This window comes from Epinephelus fuscoguttatus, linkage group LG9 (assembly GCF_011397635.1).
Source record: "Epinephelus fuscoguttatus linkage group LG9, E.fuscoguttatus.final_Chr_v1".
Taxonomy (NCBI): Eukaryota; Metazoa; Chordata; class Actinopteri; order Perciformes; family Serranidae; genus Epinephelus; species Epinephelus fuscoguttatus.
Window position 1 is genome coordinate 2,839,601 of NC_064760.1, and position 11,306 is coordinate 2,850,906.

The following is an 11,306-nucleotide window of genomic DNA, read 5'->3' on the forward strand; positions in this document are numbered from 1 at the left end:
CCGCAGACGTAGTGAAATCACAGAATTAACAGCTGTGTAAAACGTGTGAGTCTGCAGGACAGGACGGGCGTGACATTTTGCCAACATGTCGTGTGTGACCCAGCGTCAAGAGATTTCTAAAGCAGCTAACAGCAGTTAGCAGCTAACTCAAAATAGAAGAACAGCAGCAAAAAAAACCTTCAAACTCAGGAGACTTACCCCTTTTCAACAGTCATGTGCTGTTCATGTATAAATGCTCAACACTCTGCATAGAGCTGACGCACAAGTATAAATCCCGCTTTACACAACACACCTGTTTTGCTTCCAGGGCTTCAGCACGCTGTCTAAAATTGCGCATTGTGGCGACATCATGCTGCTGTTCTGTGTAAAAAGCAAAGGTGGCATTACAGAAAATTTTCGTCACATTGGTATTGTTGGTAGTAGGTGTTTAAAAAAAGGGGGCTAGTGTGTCTTTATAGCCTCGTACCAAAAGAACAAAGACAGCGACACAAGTTTAGTTTCACCGGTCAGACAAAGGAAAATTCTGTTTTTGTAATCACAATAATCTTTCCTATTAATTTGGCTCCATGTCGTGAAACAACACATCCTACACCTTTCATGTCACTGTACATGTTCTCTGAGAATGACAGAGCCTGGAGGGCTTTCTCGGAGCTACATAACATCAGAGGTTTTTGCTCAGAGGCACTGAGGCAGACCTAAAGCTGCTGCTGCTGCTGCTGCTGCCATGAAACAAACTCTTCATGCTGCTGAAGCTGAGCGCAGGAGGAAACTCTCCTCTCCGCTGACCTCTCAGGGTCAGCCTAAAAAAACCCCTGCCAAAAACCAGCCCCTTCCCACAATCCTCCTGGGCGAGCGGGAGGAGAAGCAGCGGGATGGAGAGAAAAGAGGAAGATGAAAGAGAGCAGAGAGAGGAGAGCTGCTGGCTCCACTGCCTCATTACTGAGTGTGTTACTGACAGGTACTCAGCTTGTTACCCAGCATGCTGCGGGGGTCAGCCAGGTCAGAGGTTGTGGGTGGTCACTTCCTGTCCATTAGCAGGAGAAAGGATAAAAAAAGGGCCCTCATCAATCACCCGACACCTGGTCGCCGCGGGCAACGGTAACTAGAAGATAACCAGGACCACGTGCAGCAGGGTGACACCCGGATCACGGCGGGGGGGGGCCTCCGACCCCAGAGAGGAAGGTTTTACTTTAACTGACTTCACTGTCGCCATCGTAGCAGCGAAGACTTTACCTTCAGCCTCATCAAAGTGCAGATCAGTGTCAGCGCTGATACTGAGCTCATTCAGAGGATCAAGTGTCGGACATGATGTGAGCGACGCACATGAATGTCTCTGCCAACGTCCTCACAGGCCGCTGACTCAGACGGTCTTCAGTGGCATTTCAGTGCATCACTGGTATCATGCAGGGAGGGAGACAGAGTGTACACTGGGAAATAAAACATCTGAATCAGTGACTACAGAAGAAGAAGAAGCTGGAGGGTGCAGCCCGAGTTTATCAGCGACGTCGTAACACATCAGGAAGAAGAAGAGCCTTTAGTTAAAGGAGAAATACAAGAATCTAAAATACCAACACTGACGCAAAAACCATCACATCCTCACTGTGACCTCGTCACATGTCCACGTTTGGTCACGGACTTTCCACGTCCACATATGACGTCCAAGGTACCCTGGGTGTGTTGGTTGTTGACGTTCTGACGTTCTGTTTTCAAAATACACTTCTGTTTTCACAGGAAATGTACAGTTTGCATACAGTCTCTTTCAAAATAAAAGCACTACGTCAGTTCAACACCATGAATTGACATTATTTTTGGTGGTGTTTGTTGGACCCATCCACCACCCCTTCCACCGAACCCACTCTGATTTTCTCCGCCTTGACTTTCCTTCTTGTCCCGCCACATTTCCCCCTGACGCCGCCAAGCACCGTTAAACTACAATGGCAACCGGCCACGTTTCATGCCATTGTGAGAGAACGGCTTTGTTCATTGGTGTCTGACGCCACAAGTCCTACCCAAGAGCCAGATTTCGACGACTACGGAGTGACACATGGGTTGTGCAGTCAGGTCGAAATACTACTGCATGATATAATTTAGAAGCCTACGTTTCCCATGAGCTCTAGCGTGTATTGTCGTAAAGACGCTTACCTGGCTCGCGCATGTGTTTGTTTTGGGGATGAATGAAACAACAAGATGGGAAAACTTTGCCCCCGCTCCTATCGGGGATCCCAGCTCACCTCTGCCGCGCCCCAGCTCCACCTCTCCGGGGTAAACGCAGCGGTCGGCTGGTAAGGCTGAAGGCCTGTTTGGCGAGCACTTCCACAGCTTCTTGGACTGAGTATGGAGCGGTGCCTCGCCTCTTTATTTCTCGGCACTCGCTGGACCCTGTCGACGCCTGGCTGGTACCTGTCGTCGGCCCGGATGAGGTGTTCCAGCCCCGCGGCCCCTGCTCTCCTCGTCCCCGCTGGCGCGGGGTGAATCTGCGCAACCTGTGGCCTCTGTGTGTGGCTCCCCGGACAGCTAACGCCGTGGACCCGCCGGCTCCTGCCAGGATTGGGCTGGTAAATGCTAGATCGCTAGCGAACAAAACGTTTATCCTGAAGGATTTCCTGACTTCCCGAGGACTGGATTTTCTCTGTGTGACTGAGACGTGGCTGACTGTTGGTGAGTCCAGTGCTTTCACAGAACTTTTACCCGATGATTGCTGCTATTTTAACTCCCCGCGGACGTCGGGTCGAGGAGGAGGAATAGCAACTATTTATAAGAGTCACTATAAATGTAAGCAGCTAGGTAAGATGACGTGTGCCGTCTGAGTGCTGTAAATCATTTCGTCCTGGAAGCGACCTGGGGCGGACCCGGAGACAGTTTCCTAAAGGTATGGATATACACTATATAGAAATAGCTTCTCTAAAAAGTACATTTGCCTCTGACATATGTAACATGTAGAAGTAGTTGTACTTCAGTGCAGTATACGACTAAATGCAGAGAGTGTAATGTGCACACATGTGGACACTTGACTGCATGAGGAACCCAGAAACTCTTAGACTGGCAGATACTGTGTTTTTGTGCACATGATAAATAAATGATATGTTTATTCTCTTACTTTTCTGCTTTCACCAGCTCCCCTCCTGTGTTCTTTTTCAACACTTGTACTTCACCTGAGTTCATCCATTTCCTGCCACTTCCTTCTTCTAATCCACCACATGTGACGGGTCAGGTTACTATGGTGATTCAGTATTTTGCAAAAACAGAAAAAACAAAAACTGAAAAATGCATTTGGGTGTGTGTGTTAGAATTAAGTTTCTTCCTCTTCTTCTCGCCCGTTAATCATCTGCTAACTCCTAAAATGAATCTGGTGAGGGGCCTGACCTGGGCTAGACCATCTGGCAAAATATATCACGAGGATAGTTTTTTCTGTATTGATAGATATCGACATTTATCAGGGTATAAAATCAGAGCAGACTGGCTGTTGCTGTGTTTCTTTCTGCTGTAAGACACATTCATTTATGGAGGAAAAATGTCCAAAGTATGTCAACATTTCTGGCATGAATGTTATCTCGATCCCCCTATCAACACCATCCTATCGCTCAGCCAACCACAGGCTGGGAACGCCTGAACTAAACCAGCTAACTGTAGATGAAGAACTTCAAACTGGCTCCACGAGGAGCAGCTGTAACAGTGACACACTGCTCTGACATTCATGCTTCACTATTAACTCTCTAGAATAATATATCAGTGACAGTCGGGATGAGGACTTTAACTGATAATAAAACTTCACTTAGTGACAGATGATGAGGAAACTACAAATAAAGCAGAATTATCCTGATGAGGAAAATACAGGTTCATACAGGAGAAGACAGGAAGCTGCAGGCTGATCATTTATCTGTGACAGCATCACACACACACACACACACACACACACACACACACACACACACACACACGGTCGCTCTGAGCATGCTCAGTGTCTCTCCAACCCGGCGGCTCGATTGACAACATCAAAGCTTCAATCAGATCTCTGTTCAGACACAAGCGCACACACACACCAGCTCTGACCTGCTGCACTGAGTGTGTGTGTGTGTGTGTGTGTGTGTGTGTGTTTGTGAAAGGGAAACAAGATAATCGACCAACAACAGCAACAACACACTCTGCTGTTAAAACACACACACTTCCCTCCCCTCCATTAGTCTGTCGATGATGTGTTATCTCCTCATCAACACACACACACACACACACACACACACACACACACACACACACACACACACTCATCACGGATGGATAACTGTTCCAGGCCAATCAATATTCAGATTCCCCTCGAGGCCCCCAAATACGTGTCACTCATCTAGTGTGTTGTTCGTGTGTGAGTGTGTGAGTGACGTGTGCTCAGTAACCCAGAAACTCGGGTCCACAGTGTGTGTCCTGGTTTACATGTTAACCCAGTTGTCACAGGCTGATCACAGATCAATAGCAGCAGCAGGTCGCAGGTTCGATTCTACGCTGACACCAGAAACACCGACCGCAGCTTCACGTCAGAGATTTAGTTTAAAAAATAAATGTGTCTGATAAAGTTGTTAAGATGTTATTTTGGTATTAATACAGTTATTTATTGAGTTATTGTGTTTACTGGCATCTGTGTCCGGCTTTAACCTTTAAAGGAACAGTTTGACATTTTGGGAAAGACACTTGTGCAGAGAGTCATTCAGTCGTTCATTAATGAGCCAAAAAACATTTTTATAGGGCATTTAAAATTTGTCATATAGACTTACAGTATATAAGTCATATATTTCTGCATCGCTGCATCATGACACTACTGCTCTTTATCTCTGGGTGTTCACTACAAGAACAGTCAGGGCTTGACGCACAAAGAACTTTAGGGGCACAATGTAAATTGATCAAATAATGTGTTTTCCGTAATAAACGTGATGCAAATAGACATTTACAAGCAAAATTATTTAATGAATTTGTATACAAAATGTACAGAAAGGTAAAATCATCAAGTTTTGAAAAAGTATTGCAATTTAATTTTGTCTTTAATGTTATTATCTTATATATATTATCTTTGCAATATGATTATCTTATATAATGTTATTACTATCCTAAAACATTCTCCAGGTCCTCTGAAACTCTGCAGGACTTATTTCCACCCTGCCCAGCAGCGGTACCGTGGCGAACGGTCCCTAACTGCAGCGAACGGTCCCTAACTGCAGCGAACGGTCCCTAACTGCGGGGAGAATGGAGCAGGCTTCCCTGGAGGTCTGCTGCTTAACCCGGTCCGTCTCCTCCTCCACACTTTGACTTATTTGCACGCTGCCGACAGTGGGACTTATATTCATTGTGCCGACAGTGGCTTGGAAAACCGCACATAACTGTATCACACGGTGAAGAGGGAAGAGGGAAGGCAGCTGGAGTTCCTCCAACATTTGCGGTTAGATTATCATATTTTTTTTATTGACAAAAATGTAGGCTGCTTCGGCTGATTTTTTTATGTGCACATGTGCCCCTAAATATTTTTTACAGTTCGCACACACCTATTTTTAGTCGCAAATGTGAGTGAAACGCTCGCACTGTCGAGCCCTGACAGTTTCACATTTTTGTGAAATACGATTAAATGAAATACAATAATTGATCCCACTCTCATGTCTGTTCGATATGAAACCACCACTAGGAGCCAGTTAGCTTAGCTTAGCATGAAGACTGGAGGGTTGACAGTTTGCCTGGCTCTCTCTGAAGCTCACTGATTAACACGTTCAATACAGACAACAACCAAAGTGCAGAAACAAGTCGTCCAATAAAAACATAAACATGTACTGATATCAAAATCATATGAAGTCATATGAATATTTCCAGCTGCTAAGCTAAGCGTTTCCATCTTCCTAATTAGCTTGCTGCTTCGTGGCGTGCCTGCGTGACGATTACGAAAATGAGTCTGCAGATGTTGATGTCGTATTTTAAGTCAGTAGTGACGTTGGTTTTGGAGTAACTGTGATATTATTATTGAACTTTTATTCGTAATTAGTTACGCTAGTCATTACTGGAAAAAGTTATATAGTTACCCAACACTGAATACCCACGACCCACTTTTGGACCATGATCAACCAGTTAGGGACCACAGGTTTTCTCACAATCTATTGATTTCCTTGTATTGCTCTTATAAACACCTTAAAACATTAAAAAACAAATTACAGTAGCATTATACTAGTTTGATGTTGATCTTCTGTGATGGAAATAACACTAAAGTTATTGTGATACTTACAGCAAACAGAAACAAATACTTCATTAAAACCAGCTCAAACTTCTCACTGTTTTACAGGAGGCTCTGTGCTGAAAGGCATCATGGGAAATGTAGGAATCCCCGGTGGGACACGCGTTCAACTGAGCAGAAAACAGGAAGCTGATACAGCGTTTAACATTCAGCATCATTTCTGTTTTGTTGTGACCTTAAAGGAACGTTAGAGAGAGTGACGTGAGGCCAACTAAACACCATCTGTCTCACACACACACTCACACACACACACACTGCCCTACTTCCTGTCATCCTGAAAGCATCAACCAGGACAACACTGACATGAGTCATTTATACCTGTCTGTCTGTCTGTCTGTCTCTGTCATAACAGTAGAGTACTGATGTCAGACAGACACTCAGTAGAACTTGTACACACTCAGTGTCCTCTGAACACACTTCCTGTGTGAAACACCATCTCTGTTTTTCACCCTGTGGGTTGAACTTTCTTTCAGAAACAGTGTGTTGGGTTTTTTTCAGGTGTTAGTGAAGCTGGTCTTTGCTCGGGGCGAAGGACGACCACCTCCCTGTAAACACACTGCAGGAAACTTTCTTTTGTCAATAACATTTCTGCTTTGTTGGTTTTAGTTTGTTGCTCCTGCAGTTCTTCTATCAAAAATCAAATCTCCCAATTTTTGACCAAATACTTCAACATACTGATTCTGTCACAATATTGATTATTGGTGCGTTCACTAAATATTTACACAGTGAGATGTTTGATCAATAATCATCAGTGATGTGGATATACTGACTGTGTCCGAAATCACTCACTATCAGTGTTGGGTTCATTACTCTAAAAATGTAATATATAACTCATTACTCTTTTCAGCAGTAATATTACTTATTAATCCCTGCCAACTGTAATTCATTATACTACTTGTTATATTACTTTATTGTTACACCCCTTAAAACTGGTACTTGTGTATCTCCCCAACATTCAGACATGTCTCTGTGTGAGTGTCAGGGGAACCGTCACTAAATGTTTGTTTTCTAGAATTATTTTTTTAACCTGGGCGTCTTCAGTTGTCTGTAACCAGTATTTTCCAAAAGTTCTGCCTGAAGGATGGAGAGCCACTTGTGGCACAACATTTCATCCACCACATATCCAACCACAAGTTTCGTCACTTCTCTGTGTCTGCAGCTGTCCACCAGTAAAATCCAGTCTGGCTTGTTTATCGAGCTACAGCTGACCTCCACGGCTGAGGAGGGCTCACCTTTGGGAGGGTGTATTTCCTGGAGCTTCATGTTGTTGTGCTGTCGGGCATAGTCGGTGTTTCAGAGGTTTGAGGACGTGTTTTTCGCAGTGGAAAGAGTTCTAGTACGACAACCTGCAGGTACAGTGTTCTTGTCATCTTTCCTCCCAACAAAATCAAAGTAATGGGAATATTTCCAGCCGCTAATGTAAAAAGTGTTCCCATCTTCCAGACTAGCTTGCCTCGTGACGTGCACGCTGCAACTGTTACTAAAATGAGTCTGCTGATGTTGATGTATTGCAAGTCATTAGTGACGTGATAACAAAGGTAACGTTGTGACGAGTTGTTTGGTTTTGGGGTAACTCTGATATAATTACTGATATTTTATTCGTAATTAGTTACACTACTCGTTACTGGAAAAAGTTATATAATTACGTTATAATGCGTTACCGCCCAACATGTCTATGTAGAGGACGATAGAGTGAGCTCATCTACAACAAGAGAAAACACAGTGATTTCGGACAGAGCCAATGACTAAGTGGGTAACACTGAAATAAGATGACGTGATCAGTCACACACGATTGCAAGGACCCTGGTTGCTATTGCATTAGTAAGTGGTTGCTATGCGGTTGCTATGGCGTTCTGGAGGGGCATCCAGGTCTTAAAGGATGACAGCGAGGTGCACGCCTCCTTAAAAGAACCAAAAATTATGTTTGTTTAAAAATTCAAATTGATTGTTTCACACTAAATTTATTCTTTTAAAAGCTGAATTTATTTTTTTTGTAATTTTTATTTTCTTACACGAAGCTCTAAATGCTGTTTCAGACCCTTCTTCACAGCTAAAAGTCTGCTGGGGATATACTGAATATTGATCTTCTGTTTGGACGTAAAATACTGCAGTTACTGTATAAAATATGCACCATGTGTCCTTGACTAACTTACAGAAAAATAACTGGACGCGACCTCAGTGATATGGACCTGCACAAAGCTGCATATTTTATATATCATATATATATATATATTTATATCATATCCTACAAACAAAACTGTGCTGCAGAAATACAGTTTTATAGCTCCAGGAAACAGGCCTCCAGCACACACATACATACACACACACACACACACACTCACTCTCTCTCCTCCCTGCAGGCGAACATTAGCATTGTAAATGTACGAGGCCGCCCAGCAGCGCTCTGAACTCTTCAGAGGAACACCAAGCTGCTGCTGACGTAAATACAACCAGGAAAGACACAACAACAAGGTGACGCCGGGGAAACAGGAAGTGCACAGCAGGATGATGTCACAGCAGTGGACAGGAGAAGCCACCCCTCCCACGCCCCCTCCCACCCAGCCACCCATCAGGCTCTTTATGTGGACAAATCGATGTTGGCGTTTGCTCAAAGCGCTGCAGAGTTTACTCAGAGTCTGAGTGATCAATGCTGCAGTTTACTGAAGAGATTCAATATTCATACAGACAGACGTATACAGACGGACGGACAGACAGCTGTGGTTATTATTAGAGAGGACAATAATGAGAGCAGGAGGGAAAGAAGTAATGAGCAGAGGTCAAAGAACGACTATAAACAAGACTACAGTCGTCTGAATATCTGAACATTCCTTGAAGACGAATTAACATTTCGCTGTTTTTCTTCACATCCTCATTTTTCTTTTCACCAAACGTCTCTTCAGTTTTACAAATATCTGTCTGGTATTCACAATCATCTGTGATTTAAAAAAAGGTTTGCAATATAAGTTAAATTCAGCCGCCAGTCTGACCAGTTATCAGGAGACAACACAGCTGAGTTCATGTTGGTCGCCTGCTTTACCGACACGTCCAGACAGTTCTCATCAAGTCAAATATTTCTAGGTTCATCAACAGGAAGTTGCAATAAATGAGCTATAGATGTAAAATAAAGACACTGGATCTCAAGATGGCACTTATGTGTTCCAATGGAGTTGCTCGCCTGGCCCATATGCTCAAAAAGTTTCGAGCTTCTGGGTTTACTTCGCCATTATGCCGTTGATTAAATATGTGCAGTGATGTTTCTCCCGCTGGCTCTACCTGCAAGTTCTCGCTCAGCTCATAGATGTTACAATAACCTCTTTAACACTGCCGGTTCAACGCGGGAATATTGCGCCTCACTGTTCTGTATAAAAGGTACAATCACAGAACGGAGGAACAGTATCACCTCTGAGCCAGGAAAGGAGGTAGCAACAGCACCAAAAAGATGACTGGGACAGCCAGGAGGACGGGATCATGGGTGGCACAGGTGTGACATTTTGACGATGTGTAATGCGTGCGACTGAGTGCCTGGAGATTAAAAAAGTAACTGTTAGCAGTTAGTGGCTAACTCAAAGAGGCAGAACAGAAGCCAAAAATGTCCATAAATTGGGAAAACAATGAGGTCCAGGAGCTCCTTACCCTCTGAGCTGAGGGAGATATTAGCTGCCATATAACAGGGACGCTAAAAATGATTGTTACTGACATGTTAATGCCATTGTAATTGTTTTATAAGACATCGCGAACAGGTAAGTTGTAGGTCACACTACAGGCTGACACTGTTGTGTTAAATGTCATGCCTCTTTTGATTCTGCGATGCTGTCAATAATCACACAAGGAAGTGACATCAGAGCAGCTGAAGGTGCTAACTCCATAAACAGTGCTAAACGGCAGGAACAGTGCTGACGGAGCTAACGGTGTTAACCAAGGGGGAACTAGAGGTATCGTAATCACACTTCCGTGACAACACTGTGACCAAGACTCGGAGATCACAGACCACTTCCAAGGCCAAAGTCCAAAGTTTTCTGACTTCGTCCTTGGCTCATGCTACACCCTTCCACCAAGTTTCATGAGAATGGGGACCTAAGTTTTTCTGTAGTCGTGCTGACAAACAAACCAACAAACAAGCCAGACTGAAAACATGACCTCCATGATGGAGGTGACAAGGATCAACATCCATCGAGTCGAGTCCTTGTCCCTGACCTCCAGGGTAAAGGTTCAATGTACCTTAGTTTATATGTAGTAATTTTATTTAACTGCTGGGAGTATAACATAATGAAGGCCTTAAGGTTGATCAGAAAGTCGTTTTAAGGCAGCAAATAAGTAGAGTAACTTAAAAATGAAGCACACATTTAGCGTAAATTTGCATGGCAACATTATGGCAACAACATGAACTCTTCACAGTTTAAACTCGTACTCTGCTGATTTATTATTGCACTCCTACAACACTGTCAGACTTCAATCGACAGTCTAAAACAAAGAGAATAATAAAAAAATCGATGCAGCAGAACCAGAGATATCGTCTCTTCACACCCAGCTGAAGACAACCAGCAGCCCCCGACCGACAAAAAGCTTAACTTCTTCCACGTGTAAAAAACAGCAGAGTTCCCCTTTAATCTCACCTACAAAGCTCTGATTGGTTGTTTTCTGCCAACCTGTGAAACAGGCGTCAATCTTTCATCACGTACAAAATCTGGATGAGCAGCGAGCAGTCCGGTTGCATGTTGTTACAGCACTTTGATAACATCTTTATACATTTTAGAGTACATGTTTTATAAAAAATGCACGACTGCCAGCGAGAGATCAAAACAGAACATAAACCAGCGGAGTTTTTCACATTCCACACTTTCTCTCATCCAAAAACAAAAAGGAAAAAAAAACCTCTCAGCTTCAGCTCAATGACATCACACCTCAGTGAGAGGCTGCGGGTCAGAGGTCGCAGCAGACAGGATACAAGACAGACACACATTCCTCAGAGTGATGATGATGATGGAGAAGAGCTGACAACAGTGTGTGTGAGTGTGTGTGTGTGTGTGTGTGTGTGTGTGTGTGTGCG